General features: G+C 44.5%; 1 protein-coding gene and 1 long non-coding RNA gene across 4 annotated transcripts in view; one reads left to right on the top strand and one right to left on the bottom strand.

The window, feature by feature from the left end:
• Nucleotides 1-1,920, top strand: part of LOC132399450 (uncharacterized) — a 225,518-nt gene extending 223,598 nt beyond the window's left edge. For all 3 annotated transcript variants that reach the window (XR_009514002.1, XR_009514003.1, XR_009514001.1), the window contains exon 2: nt 1,258-1,920. This is a non-coding gene — a long non-coding RNA (uncharacterized LOC132399450). The remainder of the gene's footprint in view (nt 1-1,257) is intronic.
• The window catches only part of LOC132398846 (protein ELFN1-like), a 560,645-nt gene that overhangs the window by 475,333 nt on the left and 68,062 nt on the right, over nt 1-17,250 (bottom strand). The gene's annotated exons all lie outside the window — the stretch shown is intronic.

Below are 17,250 nucleotides of genomic sequence, written 5' to 3'. Positions count from 1 at the left end.
CAGTGGTAAGAATGATCTGATAGTGGGGGGAATGTTTGATCTCAGTGGTAAGAATGATCTGATATGGGGGAATGTTTGATCTCAGTGGTAAGAATGATCTGATATGGGGGAATGTTTGATCTCAGTGGTAAGAATGATCTGATACGGTTGGAATGATTGATCTCGGTGGTCAGAATGATATGATATGGGGGAATGTTTGAACTTAGTTGTAAGAATGATCTGATATGAGGGGTAATATTTGATTTCGGTGGTGAGAATTATCTGATATGGAGGAATGTTTGATCTTAGTGTTAAGAATTATCTGATATGGGGGGGAATGTTTGATCTCAGTGGGAAGAATGACCTGATATGGGGCGAATGTTTGATCTCACTGGTATGAATGATCTGATACAGTGGGGAATGTTTGATCTCAGTGTTAAGAATAATCTGATACAGTGGGAATGATTTATCTCAGTGGTAATAATGATCAGAAAGAGGGGGAATGTTTGATCTCAGGGGTAATAATGTCCTGATATGGGGCAAATGTTTGATCTCATTGGTAAGAATGATCTGATATGGGGAAAGTTTGATCTCAGTGGTAACAATGATTTGATTCAGGGGGAATGTTTGATCTCAGTGGTAATAATGATTTGATATGGGGGGAATGTTTGATCTCAGTGGTAAGAATGATTTGATACAGGGGGAATGTTTGATCTCAGTGGTAAGAATGATCTGATATGGGGGGAATGTTTGATCTCAGTGTTAAGAATGGTCTGATATGGGAGAAATGTTTGATCTCAGAGGTAAGAGTATTCTGATATAGGGTGGAATGTTTTATCTCAGTGGTAAGAATAATTTGACATTGGGTGGGGGATGTTTGAGCGGTAGTAAGAATGATTTGGTACAGGGGGTGAATATTAGAATTCAGGGATGGGTATGAACTGAGCTAAACTAACATTAAGAGGAGTTTTATGTGGAACAATACCTCATAGATACAGTCAGAGCAAGGTACTGTAATTGGTATCTAATTAAATCCTGTCGTTAGCTTAGAGGATTTGATTCTGTTCCACTGTACTTACAAACAGTATGATTCCAGTTACGCAGTTGTTATTTTCCAACTATTTTATCTCATTTTGAATGAATCAATATTATCGTTTCAGCATCACCTACAAGTCTTTATGCCTGCTGGTCAACATGCATCTTTGCATCAATAGCCTCCAAGGCAGTGTTAATGTGTATAAAGCATTTAGCATTCACCCTCCTTTTATACACTTTCAGAGCCTGGTGTAGCCTGGAAAGACTGTGGGCCGTATTCCGACCGGGTGCATCACAGACTGGTATGGAAACTCCAATCACAGGAACATAAGCAGCTACAAAGAGTGATGAACTCAGCAAATCTCATTGTGGGTGCAACTCTCCCTGCCACTGAGGACATCTACAAGGGGCAATACCTGAGGAAGGCAACGTCCATCATCAAGGATCCCCACCGTGCTCTCTTCTCAATAGTGCTGTAGGGCTGAAGGTACAGGAGCCTGAAGACTCATGCCCCAAGGTTCAACAACAGCTTTTTCCCCATTACCACTCCTCTCCCTGTCTCCCCTCCATGAACTCTTTCTAAATTTTCTGTTGCCTCAGTCAAGCAGCCAGCATAATCAAAGACCCCACGTCCTGAATATTTTCTCTTCTCTCCCATTCCATTGGGCAGACAACACAAAAGCCTTAAAGCACGTACCATCAGGTTCAAGGACAGCTTCTCGCTTGCTGTTTTAAGTATGTGCCTTTTATACAGTGAAATGATCTGACAGTCTACCTTATGATGGCCATGCACCGGACTGTCTGCCTGCACTTCACTTTCTCTCTAAATGTAACACTTTACTGTGACTGCTTTTCCCTTGTATGACCTCAGTGTGCTGATGTGATTAAATGTACTTCTTCAGTGTAGTTACAGTCATTTTACAAAATAAACAAAAGTTTCTTCCTTGAATACAGTACACAAACAACATCACCGCTACTAAAGAAATGGAATATTCTGCAGTGTATGGCAGGAAATGCACCATAAATCCAACCTGAGAACATCGGCTAGTTTAGGACTGGGCAAACAAAAAAGTCTCTGAACGGTTTCTCCAGGGAGGGCTCAGAGGTGGTGCTACTTGAAGGCCGCCTTCTTTTGACCTGCATTTGGTCCTGGGCTGAAGTTGCTTCCTTGTCTGAGGTCTCCACTGTTGCCCAGGCATCTGCTTCACTTTTAGCCTCAGGGTTTCTTGACTTGTGACCTCAATCCCACTCTTCCCCGAGTTGAACGCACCCCTTTGTCAGCGGCCATCCCATCAGTGCCACCATACAGTAGCTGCATTAGAACAACAGGCAGATGAAGGGCATTCAGCCCACGTGCCTACTCTGCCAACAAACAAAATCATGGCTGATTTTTTACTGCAACGACACTCTCCCACATCAACCCCAAATCTCTTGATTTACTTGATATCCAATAACCTATAAATACCAGTCAAGTGGAATATACTCGGTGACTGAGCCTCATCCCCATCAGATTGAAAATCCCAAGGGTTCACTATGCTCTGAATAAAGAAATTTCCCCTTCCTGATCCTACATGGACAACTTGTCACTTTGAAGGAGGAAATCTGCCCACAAAGTAATACAGTAGATTTAAAGGAGTTTGCTGTGAATTGAGTGCAAGGACAATAGACTTAAAAGGATCACCTGTACATTGAGTATGACATTAGATTTAAGGACGCAATTTCATGCTAAACTTGAAGTAAAGAAAGCCCTTGAGAAGATAAGGAGAAATGAGTTTGAATGTAATGGTGAATACTTCCGGTTTAGTCTTCTACATTTTCTTCTTCCTCTCAATCTGAGTTGGTACAGCCTCAACACTAAAGTTTAAACATCTCTTTACTGCAGGCTGGGAATCCAGAGCAGGAGATTGGGTTAACACTCGGCACTTGTTAGCCATTAAGCTTTAGCCTCGGTGACCCTTGACCTGCTCCCCTTTCTCTCCTTCCCTTTCACTCTTGTTGCAATCCTGTTTTGTGGATTGTAATCCTGCAAGTGGGATTTGGAATTCTAATTAAAAAAAGTCATCAACCAAAACTGCAATTCATTCCAGATTTAAAGCAAAACAAAAACTTACATTCACAGCGTTTACAAACTGAAAATTCCCGTTGAATTGAAAAAGAACTCTGGATTTGCTATTTACCAATCACGTCTGTTAAAGTCTGATAACCTGCTCTCAAAATTCAATTTTGCAGCTTTACAGCAATTTTTCACACTCCTTTAGGCAGTGGGCTTTCCAAACATTTCCATTAATATCAATGTTTAATGAGCCTACTCATAACTTGGCATGACAGTGCATATCAGCACAATGGAATTTTTTGTACGGTCAGAATACATTTTAAATTGGGATTACTAGAAATGATGAAAGAGGCTTAAGTTAAAAAACGCCACATCACACAAGCTTGTAATTGTTTCCCCCACTTCTTTTTGAATCATAGGCTAGCATAGCACAGATGAAGGCCATTCAGCCCATTAAATCTCAATTTACCCACTTCCCTGGCCTTTCTTCGCACCAGTACTATTTTATTCTTATAGCAGCTGTTTGTCCATTCCCTTTGGAAGCCATCAATTGAAAATGTTCCCACCATCACAAAAGACAGTATATCCCAAACATTGACTACTTGTGTAAAAACGTTTTCCTTCATGTCATCTCCTGAACATTCTTAAACATCTATTTTCTTTGGCAATCAAAGCTCTTTATTTGTTCTATTTAAACCTGTAATAATTTTGAACCCCTTTCAAATTTCCTTGTAGCTTTCTTTGGTCTAAGGGAAAGGACCTCAACAACTCTGGTCTGTTAATTAAATTGTAACCCTGCATCCCTACGACCATGCTTGCTGATCTCTTCTGCTGTCTCTTATAATACATTGAACATAGGATTGGATGAATGGGTCCAGCAGATGTCCAACCTCTGGTTCAGTTCATGACTCTGCCCATCAATGAAAAGCATGAATTGGCAATCACTTCCCACCATGGTGGCTGGCACCAGGGACTTCAGTGTAAAATGTATCTGCCAACCCAAGGCTAACAGCACAGGTCAACAAATAGCCACAACGCAGTTGGGGTAATGATGTGATTCACTTTAAGAAAGGAGCATCTTGACCCTCTTCATTCTGACCTACCACACACCAACCTGGTTGACTCATCCTCTGAGGAGGTAAATCATTCTCACTGCCTCGGGACAGTATGTGGTAGCCATGCCAACAATACCATATTCAAAACAGAAAATAAAGAGATTCATTTCACTAATAATTCAATTTATCTTTCAGATTTTCAACAGGTGCAGGTATTTATTTTTCATTTTTATTGCTTCTGCCTGTCACACATCTGATTCAAAACACCTTCTCCGCACCAGCACACCCTCCCAATGGCAATTTCCACAGCAAAGCATTCAAGACAGAAGTGACTGCACAAGGACACAAAAATTGGCAAAAAGTCCTGAAAGCAACCCAGTCCAACACACAAACCTGCTGCCCCTTCACTGACTCTGTCTACACCTCCTGCCACCAGAAAGCAGCCAACATAATCTCAAATTTCTCTCAGCCCAGTTATTCTCTCTTCTATCAGGCAAAAGGTACAAAAGCTCGAGCATATGAAGCACAGACTTAAGGACAGCGTCTATCCCACTGTTATCAGACTCTTCAATGCACCCCTCAGATGATCTCCTGATTCTCACTCTACCTGCAATACTATATTCTGAAATCTGTCTTTGTTTTAACTATGTACAGGATGAGCTGTCTGAATGATGGCTCCAAACAACAGCTTTTCACTGAGTCTCGGTACATGTGACAATGATAAATGATTTGATATACAGTAATTAACTTCAGATATAATAATCAACAATAGCTAATAATTAACAAGAATTAACTGATATGTGCTTGATTATGAGATTTGTGCTTGAGAACAATGGAAATTGGAACATGTAGTTTAGTTGATTTGCTCTAAGAATGTGACAGCGATTTCACTGAAAGTAGAAGGATAGACACTGATATACTGTTTTACTGTATGGAAGTTTAGACTTTAGAGGCCAAAGTATCAGGATTTAGGTCTGAGATGAAAGAAATTCGTTGACAACAAACCGTTGGAGTTCCCTACAGAAGGCATAGTCAAGGCTGCCTGATAGATTTTTATACTCATGAAATACAAGGAATATAAAGAATTGGCAGGACCATGGACAGGAGATTAGGGACATCCGTGTTCTCACTGTATTAGGAACAGTTTTGGTCTGACCTGTTCCTGGTCTTTTTTCTGATGTTTTTCAGCTAAAATGTTATCACAAGATGAAGAGACCACATTAATCATGCTCAGCTAAACACAGAGCTTCATTTAGCACATCACCACCAGCCAAGTAGGTAACACTCTTCACAGATCACTTGCTATTACTGAATCATGTAGCTCCTGTTGTAGCTATTGTTGTAACTTCGAAGTTTTAAAACTGGGACTGGGGAGATCCGGGACACCTTCCAAAGTGCCTCAAGTCTAGGCAGAAGCACTTCAAGGACAAAGCTCATGCTGTAAAAGCGACTCTGAATCCTTAGAATGCACAATGCTCTTCACAGACAAAGCTGTGAAAGACATAGGTGAGTGAGAGATGCACAGCAAGATCCTGCAGAGAACATGGTGAGAAACCCAGGATACAATGATGTTTTCAGTGAGAATTGTTGAGAGAGAAATATTGTGCAGATCAGGAGGAGCATGTCCCTTCTGGATATATAAAGTGAGATCTTTTACATCCTCTTAACGGGGGCAGGTAAAACTTCAACTTAAGCAGGTAATAAATTCAGCCTCTACATCAGGTGACTGTGTGGGTGTGAAGAGCTTTGAGCATTCTGTGGATCCAAAGTCACCGTGCTCCCTCAATTCAAATTGGAACAGTGGCACGCTGGTGGAGTTTCTGCCCCACAGCTCCAGTAACCCACATCTGAATCTCCCAATGTCTCTACTTTCTGAGAAGTTTGAATTTTCCTGAGAAAGTTTCTGAGAAGACGAATCTCAAGGTTGCATATGAGATATGTACTTTGATAATAAATGAACTTTGAATGTTAAGGAAATTTGGCATGTCATCAAAGACTGTAATAAACTTCCGCAGATGTACAGTGAAAAACATTCTGACTGGTGGTATCATGGCCTGTTGTTGAAACTCCCATGCAAGAGGTTTCAGAGAGTGGTGGACCGAGCCAGTTGGATCATGGGTTCAGCTCTTCCCACCATTGAGGCCATCTACAAGAGGTAATATCTCAGGAAGGTGAAGGATTTCCACTGTCTCAGCCATGTCTTCTTCTCGTCAGGCAGGAGCTACAGAAGCCTCAGGTCAACAACAGCTTCCTGCCCACCGCCATCAGGTTCTTGAACTAGGCTGAGAAACCCTCTCTCTCTCCCAGCTTGCAATGATGTTGCTACATTTATTTTCTCAAGTACACTGTCCATAATTTATGTTAATATAAGTTTGTGCTAACTTACGTTTGTCACATTTGTGATGTACTGTGCTGCTGCAAATAAAGCTGATTTTCATGACATCTACACCCAGTGTACACATGCCAGTGATGGTAAACTTGAATTGTAACCGCAATCTCCGAGCAAGGTTGGGATCTTATTATGTCCACAGCAAACACTGAAACATCCCTACACACTACAGAATGTCAATGTCACTCCCAGTGCAGCTTCGGCTATATTGTACCATCGACATACTGCTGAGAAATGTACCCCATCAGAAGGTGGTCAGCACCCTTTGGATGATAATGCAATAGGTCTTAGTTTGGGGATTTATTACCGAAACTACTTTGGGGTCAGCTCGGACATTTCATCATCATTCAGAGAAATCTCTCCATTCGTCGAAGCTCACTGAGAATGCCGTTCGTCTGAGCAGATGTCTGTCTGTCTGTCCTGCTGTGATTAGCAGAACACTGGTGATGGAAGATGTGAATGCCTATCTCAGCCATCTTTACAGCATTCAGTCCACACTCCCACAACACTGTTTCTTTTATAGCCTGTATTGTGGATTCCTCTGCACTTTGGACACCAACACTTTGTCTGGTGGGACCAAATGTAACATGTTCAAGTTTTCCAATGGCACTCACCTACGTGGGGAAGTGAGTACTGATGTTGCAAAGAGGCTTCCATGAACTTAGTGAATGGGCATCTACACGGCAGACATAAAAATGTGACAAACCAGGAATACTCATTTCTTTTCAAGTGCTTTGAGACTGTGAATCATTGGTGCTCAAAAGGATCTAGGTGTCCTTAAGTGCCAGTCACTGAAAGTTAATGTGAAGACACACTAGGTAAATAAGCCAATGGTGTGTTGTCTTTTAACGTGAGATTTGAGTACAGCATTAAAGGGTGTCCTTCTACAACCTTAGAGGGACCAGATCCCACGGTCTCTATGTACTGGGTGAAGTCTTGGTCTCTCTCTGAAAAACAATGTACTTGCTATAGAAAACAACACATACAACATGCTGGAAGAACTCAGCAGGCCAGACGACAGCTATGGAAAAGAGCGAACAGTCAATGTTTTGGGGTGAGACCCTTCATCAGGACTGGAAAAAAAATAAGCGACTTCTCATCTTTTTTTTCCCAGTCCTGATGAATAGTCTCAGCTCGAAACTTCGACTGTTTACTCCTTTCCATAGATGTGGCCTGGCCTGCTGAGATCCTCCAGCATTTTGAGTGTGTTGCTGGGATTTCCAGCATCTGCAGATTTTCTTGTGTTTGCTCTTCCTTGGATGATATGTCTGTCACCTGAGCAGAGATTAAGTAGGTTAGGCTTCTATTCCTAAGTGTATAAAAGGATAAGTTGTGGCCTCATTGAGCATACAAAATTCTTAGAGGGATTACAAAGGGTCACAGAATCTCAGAATAAGGGGCAGGTCATTTAGAAAAGAAATGAGAAATTTCTTCACTAGATGGTAGTGAATGTTTGAAATTCTCTACCCCACAGAGTTCGGGAGACTTAGTTATTGATTGCATTCAGAAGGGAGACTGAGAACTCTCTGCATAATGGAAGAATCCAGGAATGTGGGAAAAGGAGAGAAAGATGGGAATTAAGATCTTGTTGAAAGTTCTGAGAGAGGTTCTGAAAGAAATGGCTGAAGAAATAGTGGAGGCATTAGTAATGACCTTTCCTGAATCACTAGATTCTGGAATGGTTCTGGAAGATTGGAAAATTGCAAATGTCACTCCACTCTTCAAGAAGGGAGAGACACAGAAGAAAGGAAATTATAGGCCAAGTAGTCTGACCACTGAGGTTGTGAAGGTGTTGGAGTTGATTATTAAGGATATGATTTTGGGGTACCTGGAGTCAGGATGGTTTCCTTAAGGGAAAATCTTGCTTGATGAAGCTGTTGGAATTCTTTGAAGAAATAACAAGCTGGATAGACAAAGGAGAATCAGTTAATGTTATGTACTTAGATGTTCAGAAGGCCTTTGACAAGGTGCCACATATGAGACTGCTTAACAAGCTATGAGCCAATGATATTACAGGAAAGATTCTAGCATGGATAAAGCAGTGGCTGATGGTAGGAGGCAAAGGGTGTGAATAAAGGGAGCCTGCCGCTGACTAGTGGTATTCCACAGTGGTCAGTGTTGGAATTGATTCTTTTTATGTTATATATCAATGATTTGGATGATGGAATTGATGGCTTTGTTACAAAATTTACAGACAATATTCAGATAGGTGGAAAGGCAGGTAGCTTAGAGCAAACAGGGAGGCTACAGAAGGACTTAGACAGATTAGGAGAACGGACAAAGAAATGGCAGATGGAATACAGTATCAGGGTGTGCATTGTCATGCATTTTAGTAGAAGAAATAAAAGGGCTGATCTATCACCGAGTGTCCTCTTCCAATCAGCTTTAGCCAGCTCCTCTCTCGTACCTCTGCAGTTCCCTTTAATCCACTGTACTACTGTTACATCTGACTTTAACTTCTCCATCTAAAACTCTACCATATTATGACTGTTGCTTCACATGGTTTCCTTTGCTTGAAGCTCCATAATTAAGTCTGGTTTATTACACAATACCCAATCCAGAATTGCCTTTTCCCTAGTGAGCTCAAGTGCAGTTTGCTGATAAATGGGGTGGCACTGTAGTGTAGTGGTGAGCACAATGCTTTGTAGTACCAGCGACCCGGGTTCAATTCCCACCACTGTGTACATTTTCTCCTGACTGTGTGGTTTCCCTCCACTTTCCACCCACAGTCCAAAACCTCACCAGTTGGTAGGTTAATTGGCTATTATAAATTGAATCAGGGGATGGTTGGGTGTCGTGGCTCAAGGATGGGAAGGGCCTATTCTGTGCTGCAGCTCAATGCTTAAATAAATAAATACTGAAATCCTCCATGACCATTGTAAAATTGTCCTCTTTCCACGCTTTTTCTATCTTTCATCGTAATTTGTATCCTGGCTACTGTTCAGACGTTTTTTTTTACCCTTGCAGGTTCGTAAGTTTACCAATAAGGATTCTACATCTTCTGATGCTATGTCACCTCTTTCTAAGGATTTGATTTCATTTTTTACCAACAGAGCCCCCCCACCCCACCCCCTCTGCCCACCTGCCTGCTCTTTTGATAGAATGTATATCCATGGTTGTTAATCCAAGTTGTGATCTTCCTTCAGTCACAATACAGCGATACAAAATCATACCTGCTCACTTCCAAGAGTATCTGCCTTATTATGTATGATGCATAATACCATAAGGTGTGCATTCACCACCCTCTTCATGTTACCTGAAGTTAAATTCTTATCCCTTTCTAAGCTTACAACATGGAGACAATCCCATTGGAACAGCTTCCCCCTTCCCCAGTACTGGTGCCAATGTGCCACAAATTCAAACCACTTCTCCTACACAAGCCTTTGAGTCACACATGTAGCTCTATGATCTTCTTTGCCCTCAGCTAGTTTGCACACAGCTCAGGTAACAATCCAGAGATTGCTGTTTTGGTTCTGCATTTTAATTTAGTCCCTAGCTGCTCAGCAGGTCCTCTTTCCTTTTTCTTCCTACTACATGGACCTCCACTAATGGCTCTTTGCCCTGCAAGCTCCTCTGTAGGTTAGATGAGATGTCTTTAACCCTGGCACCAGGTAGACAACACTGCCTTTGGGACTTGTCTACTCTGATTACCCCCAATCAGCACTACATTTCTCTTCGCTCTCCCCTCTTCAACGACAGTAACAGGGTTTGGTTGCTGATCCTCCCTACAGCCTGCACTCCCATCCTCACAGGAAGCAACAAACTCAGGCCTGTTGGACAAGCTCAAGGGCTTGCACTCCCTCCTGGATCCCCCTACCTGCCTCACTCGCAGTCAAACCTTCTTGACCCTGCCACAGGCTGAATTTGGAGTATCTAATCTAATGGGTGTGACTGCCGCCTGAAACACAGAGTCCAGGCACTCTCCCCCTCCCTGATGCATCACTGTGTATGAAGCTCAGGCTCCCAGTCCTTGTTCTGGTGCTTGTCTTATTATGCTGATTTAAAAAATTGGTTACAGATGGAAGAAGATCTTTGTGCATAATTGCAGAAATCAACCCAAAAATATTGATTTTCATATCAGGAAAAAGAGAGCGCAGAGCAATGTGGTCTCTTTAGATATTTATAATAGTGACATTATGGATAAAATTCTGAATAAGTGGGCACACTGGATAATTACTTTGCATCAGTATCTGTAGCAAAAGTAAAAGGTTTAACACTTCAGATATCACAAGGAAAGTTCAGTCAGTTACAGAGTTCACCAAAATTAATATCAATGAAATGACAATAAAAATAATGAAGAAATATGTTGCGCCGCAGCTAATAAAAGGGCTGGTTAATCTACGTCTGGAGCACGTAGCCAGGTTTGAGGCACTACGCCATGCAGAGAATACAGGGAACCTTTACCAAGGGTAACATTATGAAGAGAAACTACATACAGGGTAGTATTAACCGGAGTTTAAATTAATGTTTAGGCTTGATTATTTCAAGATTAGATTGGAAATTGATCAGAGAGAGAGAGAGAAAGAGAGAAGGGGGGGAGGGTGGGAGGAGAGAGAGAGAGAGAAAGAGGGCGGGTGAGAGAGGGGGAGAAAGAGAGGGAGAGAAGATGTTTCAAATGCTCGAGAACAGCTCTTTGAGGTGAGAAGGAGAAAGTTTAAAGGACATTTACGACACAAGGAGTGATGGGTGCCTAGAACGTGTTGCTAGGGGTGGTGGTGAAAGCAGGTACAATAGCAACATTTAAGTCATATAGTTAGGCACATGAACAGGCATTGAATGGATAGATAGAGACCATGTTCAGGCAGACATCCAGTTAGATTGGCAGCATGGAGCACACAGACATCAAGGGCTGAAGGTCCTTCTGCTGTGCTGTACTGTTCCCTGTTCCATGTCTCTGCTATGGCGCAGATATACGCCATATTGCAGATATGGCGTAAAAGATAAAACCAATTCTTTAAAAGAAGCCAAGAAATATGGTACAAGGGTTTGGACTTTTCATTATATACTTGCTAGATAATCATTAATTTTGAATCTGAGATTGATCAATTTGGTTAATTATAGATATTGAAGAATTAAGTGGGTTCATTGGTTAGTTGACAGATCTGTTATAATTTTTTCAATGTTAGAACAGACACAACGGGCTGAATGGCCTACTCCTGCTCATATTCCTCTGTTTACGAATGAACAGAGCCTGTTGCCATGAGTGTCAATATTGCAAGAAAGGGAGATGTAGTGTTCTCTCTGGTGAATGGCTCAAGAATTAGTGACAACACATTGAGAATTGCTGGCAAAAGAACCAGATGGGAGATGGAGAGGGGGAGAAATAATTTCACTCGGAGAAGTTCCAGAAGAAGTGATTCAAAAGGAAGGTGGGAAACGTACTGAGGTATAGAGAAATAGGTGCCTGTTTTAAAGAGTCACTGTTGGCTGGATCAGGGGACCATTCTCCTTCCAGGAACTTTTGGGAGTCCATGACCCTACTCTTACACTACAGATGGCTGGCAATGTTGGAATGCTGGGCATGGGAGTTGACTGTGGGACCTCTGTAGTTGCAGAAGGAACTGAAAAGGGGGAAAGTCACACCAGCTGACTGGCGTCTGAGTTCCCCTTGAGCCAGTTTTATGTGTGAAACAGCAAGGAACAACATGCTGTCCCTGCTCCTGGGTTTATAAGGCTCAGTGTGCAGTCCAACACACATCACACATTTAATGGTGTAATGTTACCCTGTGAAACACTGTGTCATCCAGTGAGTACCATCTCAATGGAAGTGTTAGAACAGGTTGCAGACACCTCCCATTTTGTCAGAAAAATTAATTTTGTAAAGCTCTTTGTACAGCAATATTACACTGACGTTCATGTTAAAAGGAAATTTATATTTTTACGACATATAAAATTGTCTGATCATATTCACACCTTCTGCTCACGAGTAATGTAAACACGACCACATCAGAATCAAATAAAGCTTATCGAATAAATAGAGACTTGGCTCATCTTGGGTATTCTGTGGGACATTGCTTTCATCCATAACAGCTCTTTGAAGTGAAGGTTTTGAATGCATTCTGCATAAATTCCTAGTTTCCAGAAATTAAGCATTCCTCTCTTGTCCCATGGACATCCTGCTGTTCACCTTTGAAGGCACCGGTTTAAGAGGTGCCTCCACACACTTCGAAAAAAATACCTCACAACTTCTGGCCACTTCCCTTCAAACATTTCCAACTCAGGAGGATTATTACTAGTTGGTTGGAAAGATCAAGAAGAAACATCCCACTCACAGCAGATACATTGTGCCCTGGTACTGACATTTTATTTATTTTAATTATTTATTTAGATATAGCACAGATTAGGCCTCTCCAGCCTATCAAGCTACACTGCCCAGCAACCTCTGACAACCCTGATTTAACCCTAACCTAATCATGGCAGAACTTACAATGACCAATTAACTTATTTGTTACATCTTTGGACTGTGGGAGGAAGCCAGAGAACTGGAGAAAACCTACACATTCCACGGGGAGGGCATACATAGACTCTTTACAGAGGACATCCGAGTTCTGATGCCCCGAGCTGTAATAGTGTAGTGCTAACTACTTTGCTACCATGGCGACAAGAAGAAAGTGTAAGGTCCAGGAATCACCTTCTGACAAGAGTGGTATGGAAAGGCCCACAGAATTGAGTTATGATGAAAGGCGTGTGCTTATGTGTGCAGACATCCCACCTCTCCTGGAAGTTCCAAGAGTCTCCTGTATATTGATAGTGGCTCCCTGATGCCTGCAAATTATATACAAAGTACAATATCCTTGAAAGCTATTTTTCTGAGGAGGAGGAGGAGGAGGAGAAGAAGAGGAAGAGCGAGAGGGAGCATCCTGATTGGTCTCTCTTTGTGCTAAGTAGACCTATCAGTTTTCTCTGTGGGCGGGCTTTACAGTCGCTCCCCCCCCCCTTCATTGTTCATCAAGTCAGTTTAGTGTCCTGTGGCACCATGGCAGAGTGTTCCAAAAAAATGAAAATATAAAAAGCACTTCACCCCAGACTACACTAAAGTGTACGCCTGCCTAATGGGGGTCAAAATAATGACAGTGTTGCTCGCTGCACTGTTTGCAACAGTGACTGTTCTATCGCCCATGGTGGGTTAAATGACTGTAAAAGACATGTTGAGGTGAGTTTAACAGGTGTCATTCGTTCATTTGTATAGCTAACTTTATTTAAACGTAACTAGTTTCAATATGTGATCAAATAAATTGTTGTGTTCTTTCATAATCAGACGTTCTGTATGCATACACCCTTGGAGGTTGACCGGGGGGGGGGTATATGGGGTTGCGGGGGCGGGGGTAGTGGTGAAATGAGTTAATGAGTTTTTGCAGGGTGGGATGTCTGTGTGCGGGACCCTAGTTATCAGTGCTTGATGTTGGATTACACATTCTCCAACATTCCCAGGAATTAGGATTTAATCTTGTGGGTGCTGATGTGAAAAATATCAGAGGAAAAAGGGAAAAATAACTGTGTGGTTTTGAAAACATTATATACTTTAATTATGCATTGGAAACTGACTGGTTGATGCACCATCAATAACTCACACTGAGACGTAGGCGAGATATCGGCTTTTATTGACTGGAAGAAGGAACCAGGAGTGAGTGTCTATCATACAAGGTCCTGGAGACTGAGGCCGATCTTCAGGCCGCAGGTCTCCTTTATACAGGGGCCTGTGGGAGGAGCCACAGGAGCAGTCAGCAGGGGCGTGTCCCGACAGGCACATAGTTCACCACATTCACCCCCCCTTCGTTTGAAAAAGTCCTCATGTAGCGAAGGTTCTTACAAGTCAAGCCGATCAGGCGGTCGAATCTGTCGCTGCGATCTACGTAGCACCGGCTGTGACCGCATAGGTGCCGGCAACATTGGCGATTGCACAGGGGACGGGGGTTGCGCGTGTTCTTGCCCACTAGGCGCCGGTGATCCCTCATGCATGTGCGAGGCGCCTGGTATAAATGCGTACGAAACGCCCGGTATACAAGTGTCGTGAGGAGTCTGTGTAGGGCCTGGTGAGTACGGTGTCACCTCTGGTGCAGGGTTCACAGTTACCGGAGAGCCTTCAGGGTAGTGGTCTGCTGCACCTGCGGGTGCCAGGTCGCGGATGGAGACCGTGTCCTCCCGCCCATCAGGTAAGACCACGTAAGCATACTGGGGGTTCGCATGGAGAAGGTGAACCCTCTCCACCAGCGGGGAGTATTTATTGCTCCTCACATGTTTCCGGAGCAGCACTGGCCCCGGGGACGTCAGCCAAACTGGTAGGGTGGTCCCAGTGACAGACTTCCTGGGAAAAGAGAATAGGCGTTCGTGAGGGGTGGCATTGGTGGACGTACATAACAGAGAGCGGATAGAGTGCAGTGCCTCAGGGAGGACCTCCTGCCATCGAGAGACCGGCAACCCTTTGGACTTATGGGCTAAAAGTGTGGCCTTCCACACTGTGGCATTCTCCCGCTCCACCTGGCCATTACCCCGGGGATTATAACTCGTGGTCCGACTGGTAGCAATGCCCCTAGCTAGCAAGTACTGGCGCAGCTCCTCACTCATAAAGGAGGACCCTCTATCACTGTGGATATAGCAGGGATACCCGAACAGAGTGAAGAGCTGGCGCAGGGCTTTTATGACGGACGTGGCAGTGGTGTCGGGGCAGGGGATGGCAAAGGGGAACCGTGAGAACTCGTCAATAACACTGAGAAAATAGACATTGCGGTCAGTGGAGGGAAGGGGGCCCTTAAAGTCAACACTCAGGCGTTCAAAAGGGCGGGTGGCCTTGACAAGTTGTGCCGTGTCAGGACAGTAGAAGTGCGGTTTGCACTCGGCACAAATTTGGCAGTCCCTGGTCATCGTCCTGATGTCCTCCAGGGAGTATGGCAGGTTCCGAGCTTTCACAAAATGGTAAAATCGGGTGACCCCCGGATGGCAAAGTTGTGCATGAAGGGCGTACAGCTGGTCGAGCTGTGTGCTAGCACATGTTCCCCGGGATAGGGCATCAGGGGGCTCATTGAGTCTGCCAGGCCGGTACAGGATATCATAGGTGTAGGTGGAGAGTTCTATCCTCCACCGCAAAATCTTATCATTTTTGATCTTGCCCCGCTGTTGGTTGCTGAACAGGAACGCAACCGAGCGCTGGTCGGTCAGCACAGTGAATCTTTTGCCAGCAAGATAGTGCCTCCAGTGCCTAACAGCCTCCACTATGGCCTGGGCTTCTTTCTCCACCGCGGAGTGCCGAATTTCAGAGCCTTGGAGGGTGCGAGAAAAGAATGCTACTGGTCTGCCTTCCTGATTAAGGGTAGCAGCCAGAGCGAAATCGGAGGCATCACACTCCACTTGGAAGGGAGCGGTCTCGTCCACTGCATGCATCGTAGCTTTGGCAATGTCCGCTTTAATGCAGTTGAAGGCTGCGCAGGCCTCAGCAGAGAGGGGAAACGAGGTAGACTTGACCAGGGGGCGAGCCTTGTCTGCGTAATGGGGGACCCATTGGGCGTAATAGGAAAAAAACCCCAGGCACCGTCTGAGGGCCTTGAGAGTGGTGGGAAGAGGGAGCTCTAACAGGGGGAGCATACGTTCGGGATCAGGCCCAATAACCCCGTTTTCCACGACATACCCAAGTATAGCAAGGCGGGTGGTACCAAAAACACACTTGTCCCTGTTATAAGTAAGGTTCAGAGCTGCGGCCACTTGGAGAAACCGTTGGAGGTTGGCGTCATGATCTGGCCTGTCGTGACCACAGATGGTGATGTTATCCAGATAGGGAAATGTGGCCTGCAGTTGGTACTGGTCCACCATCCGGTCCATTTCCCTCTGGAAGACAGAGACACCATTCGTGACACCGAAAGGGACGCGCAGGAAGTGATAGAGCCGGCCGCCCGCCTCGAAGGCGGTGTAGGGGCGGTCCTCTGGGCAGATGGGGAGCTGGTGATAAGCGGATTTCAGATCTATTGTCGAGTACACCTTATACTGAGCAATCTGGTTGACCATATCCGCGATGCGGGGTAGGGGGTATGCGTCAAGCTGCGTAAACCTATTGATGGTTTGACTATAGTCCACCACCATCCTATTTTTCTGCCCAGTCCGAACAACAACCACCTGGGCCCTCCAAGGGCTTGTGCTCGACTCAATGATCCCCTCCCTGAGCAGCCGCTGCACCTCCGACTGAATGAAGGCCCGGTCCCCCGCGCTGTACCTCCTGCTTTTGGTTGCCACAGGTTTACAGTCGGGGGTCAGGTTGGCGAACAGCGGTGGGGGAGGGATCTTGAGAGTGGAGAGGCTGCAAGTGTCGGTAGCGCAGCTGTTGGCCTGGTTCTGGATGGGATGTGTGTGTCCGTGTGTGTGTGTAGTCAGTAGCGGGGTATGTGAAGAAGTCCCACAAAACTGAGGATTCTTGACAGTGAGTGGTGGGAGGGGCCCGTCGTATACCATAGTCACACTTTCGAGATGGCTCTGGAAGTCCAGCCCCAATAGCACAGGTGCACACAGATTAGGCATGACCAGCAGTTCAAAGTCCCGATATTCTGTGCCTTGCACCACCAAAGTCGCTACACAACCCGCCCGGATGTCTGCGGACTGCGACCCAGAGGCCAAATGGAACCTCCGACTGACCGGCCGCGTTGCAAGTCCGCAGCGTTGCACTGTGTCCGGGTGAATAAAACTCCCAGTGCTGCCCATGTCAAACAGGCATCCAGTCCAGTGCCCCTCCACCTGGATGTCCATCATGGACCTTG

Source organism: Hypanus sabinus, chromosome 9 (assembly GCF_030144855.1).
Source record: "Hypanus sabinus isolate sHypSab1 chromosome 9, sHypSab1.hap1, whole genome shotgun sequence".
Classification (NCBI taxonomy): Eukaryota; Metazoa; Chordata; class Chondrichthyes; order Myliobatiformes; family Dasyatidae; genus Hypanus; species Hypanus sabinus.
The sequence above is the reverse complement of the archived record's forward strand: the minus strand, read 5'-3'. Positions and strand labels throughout refer to the sequence as shown.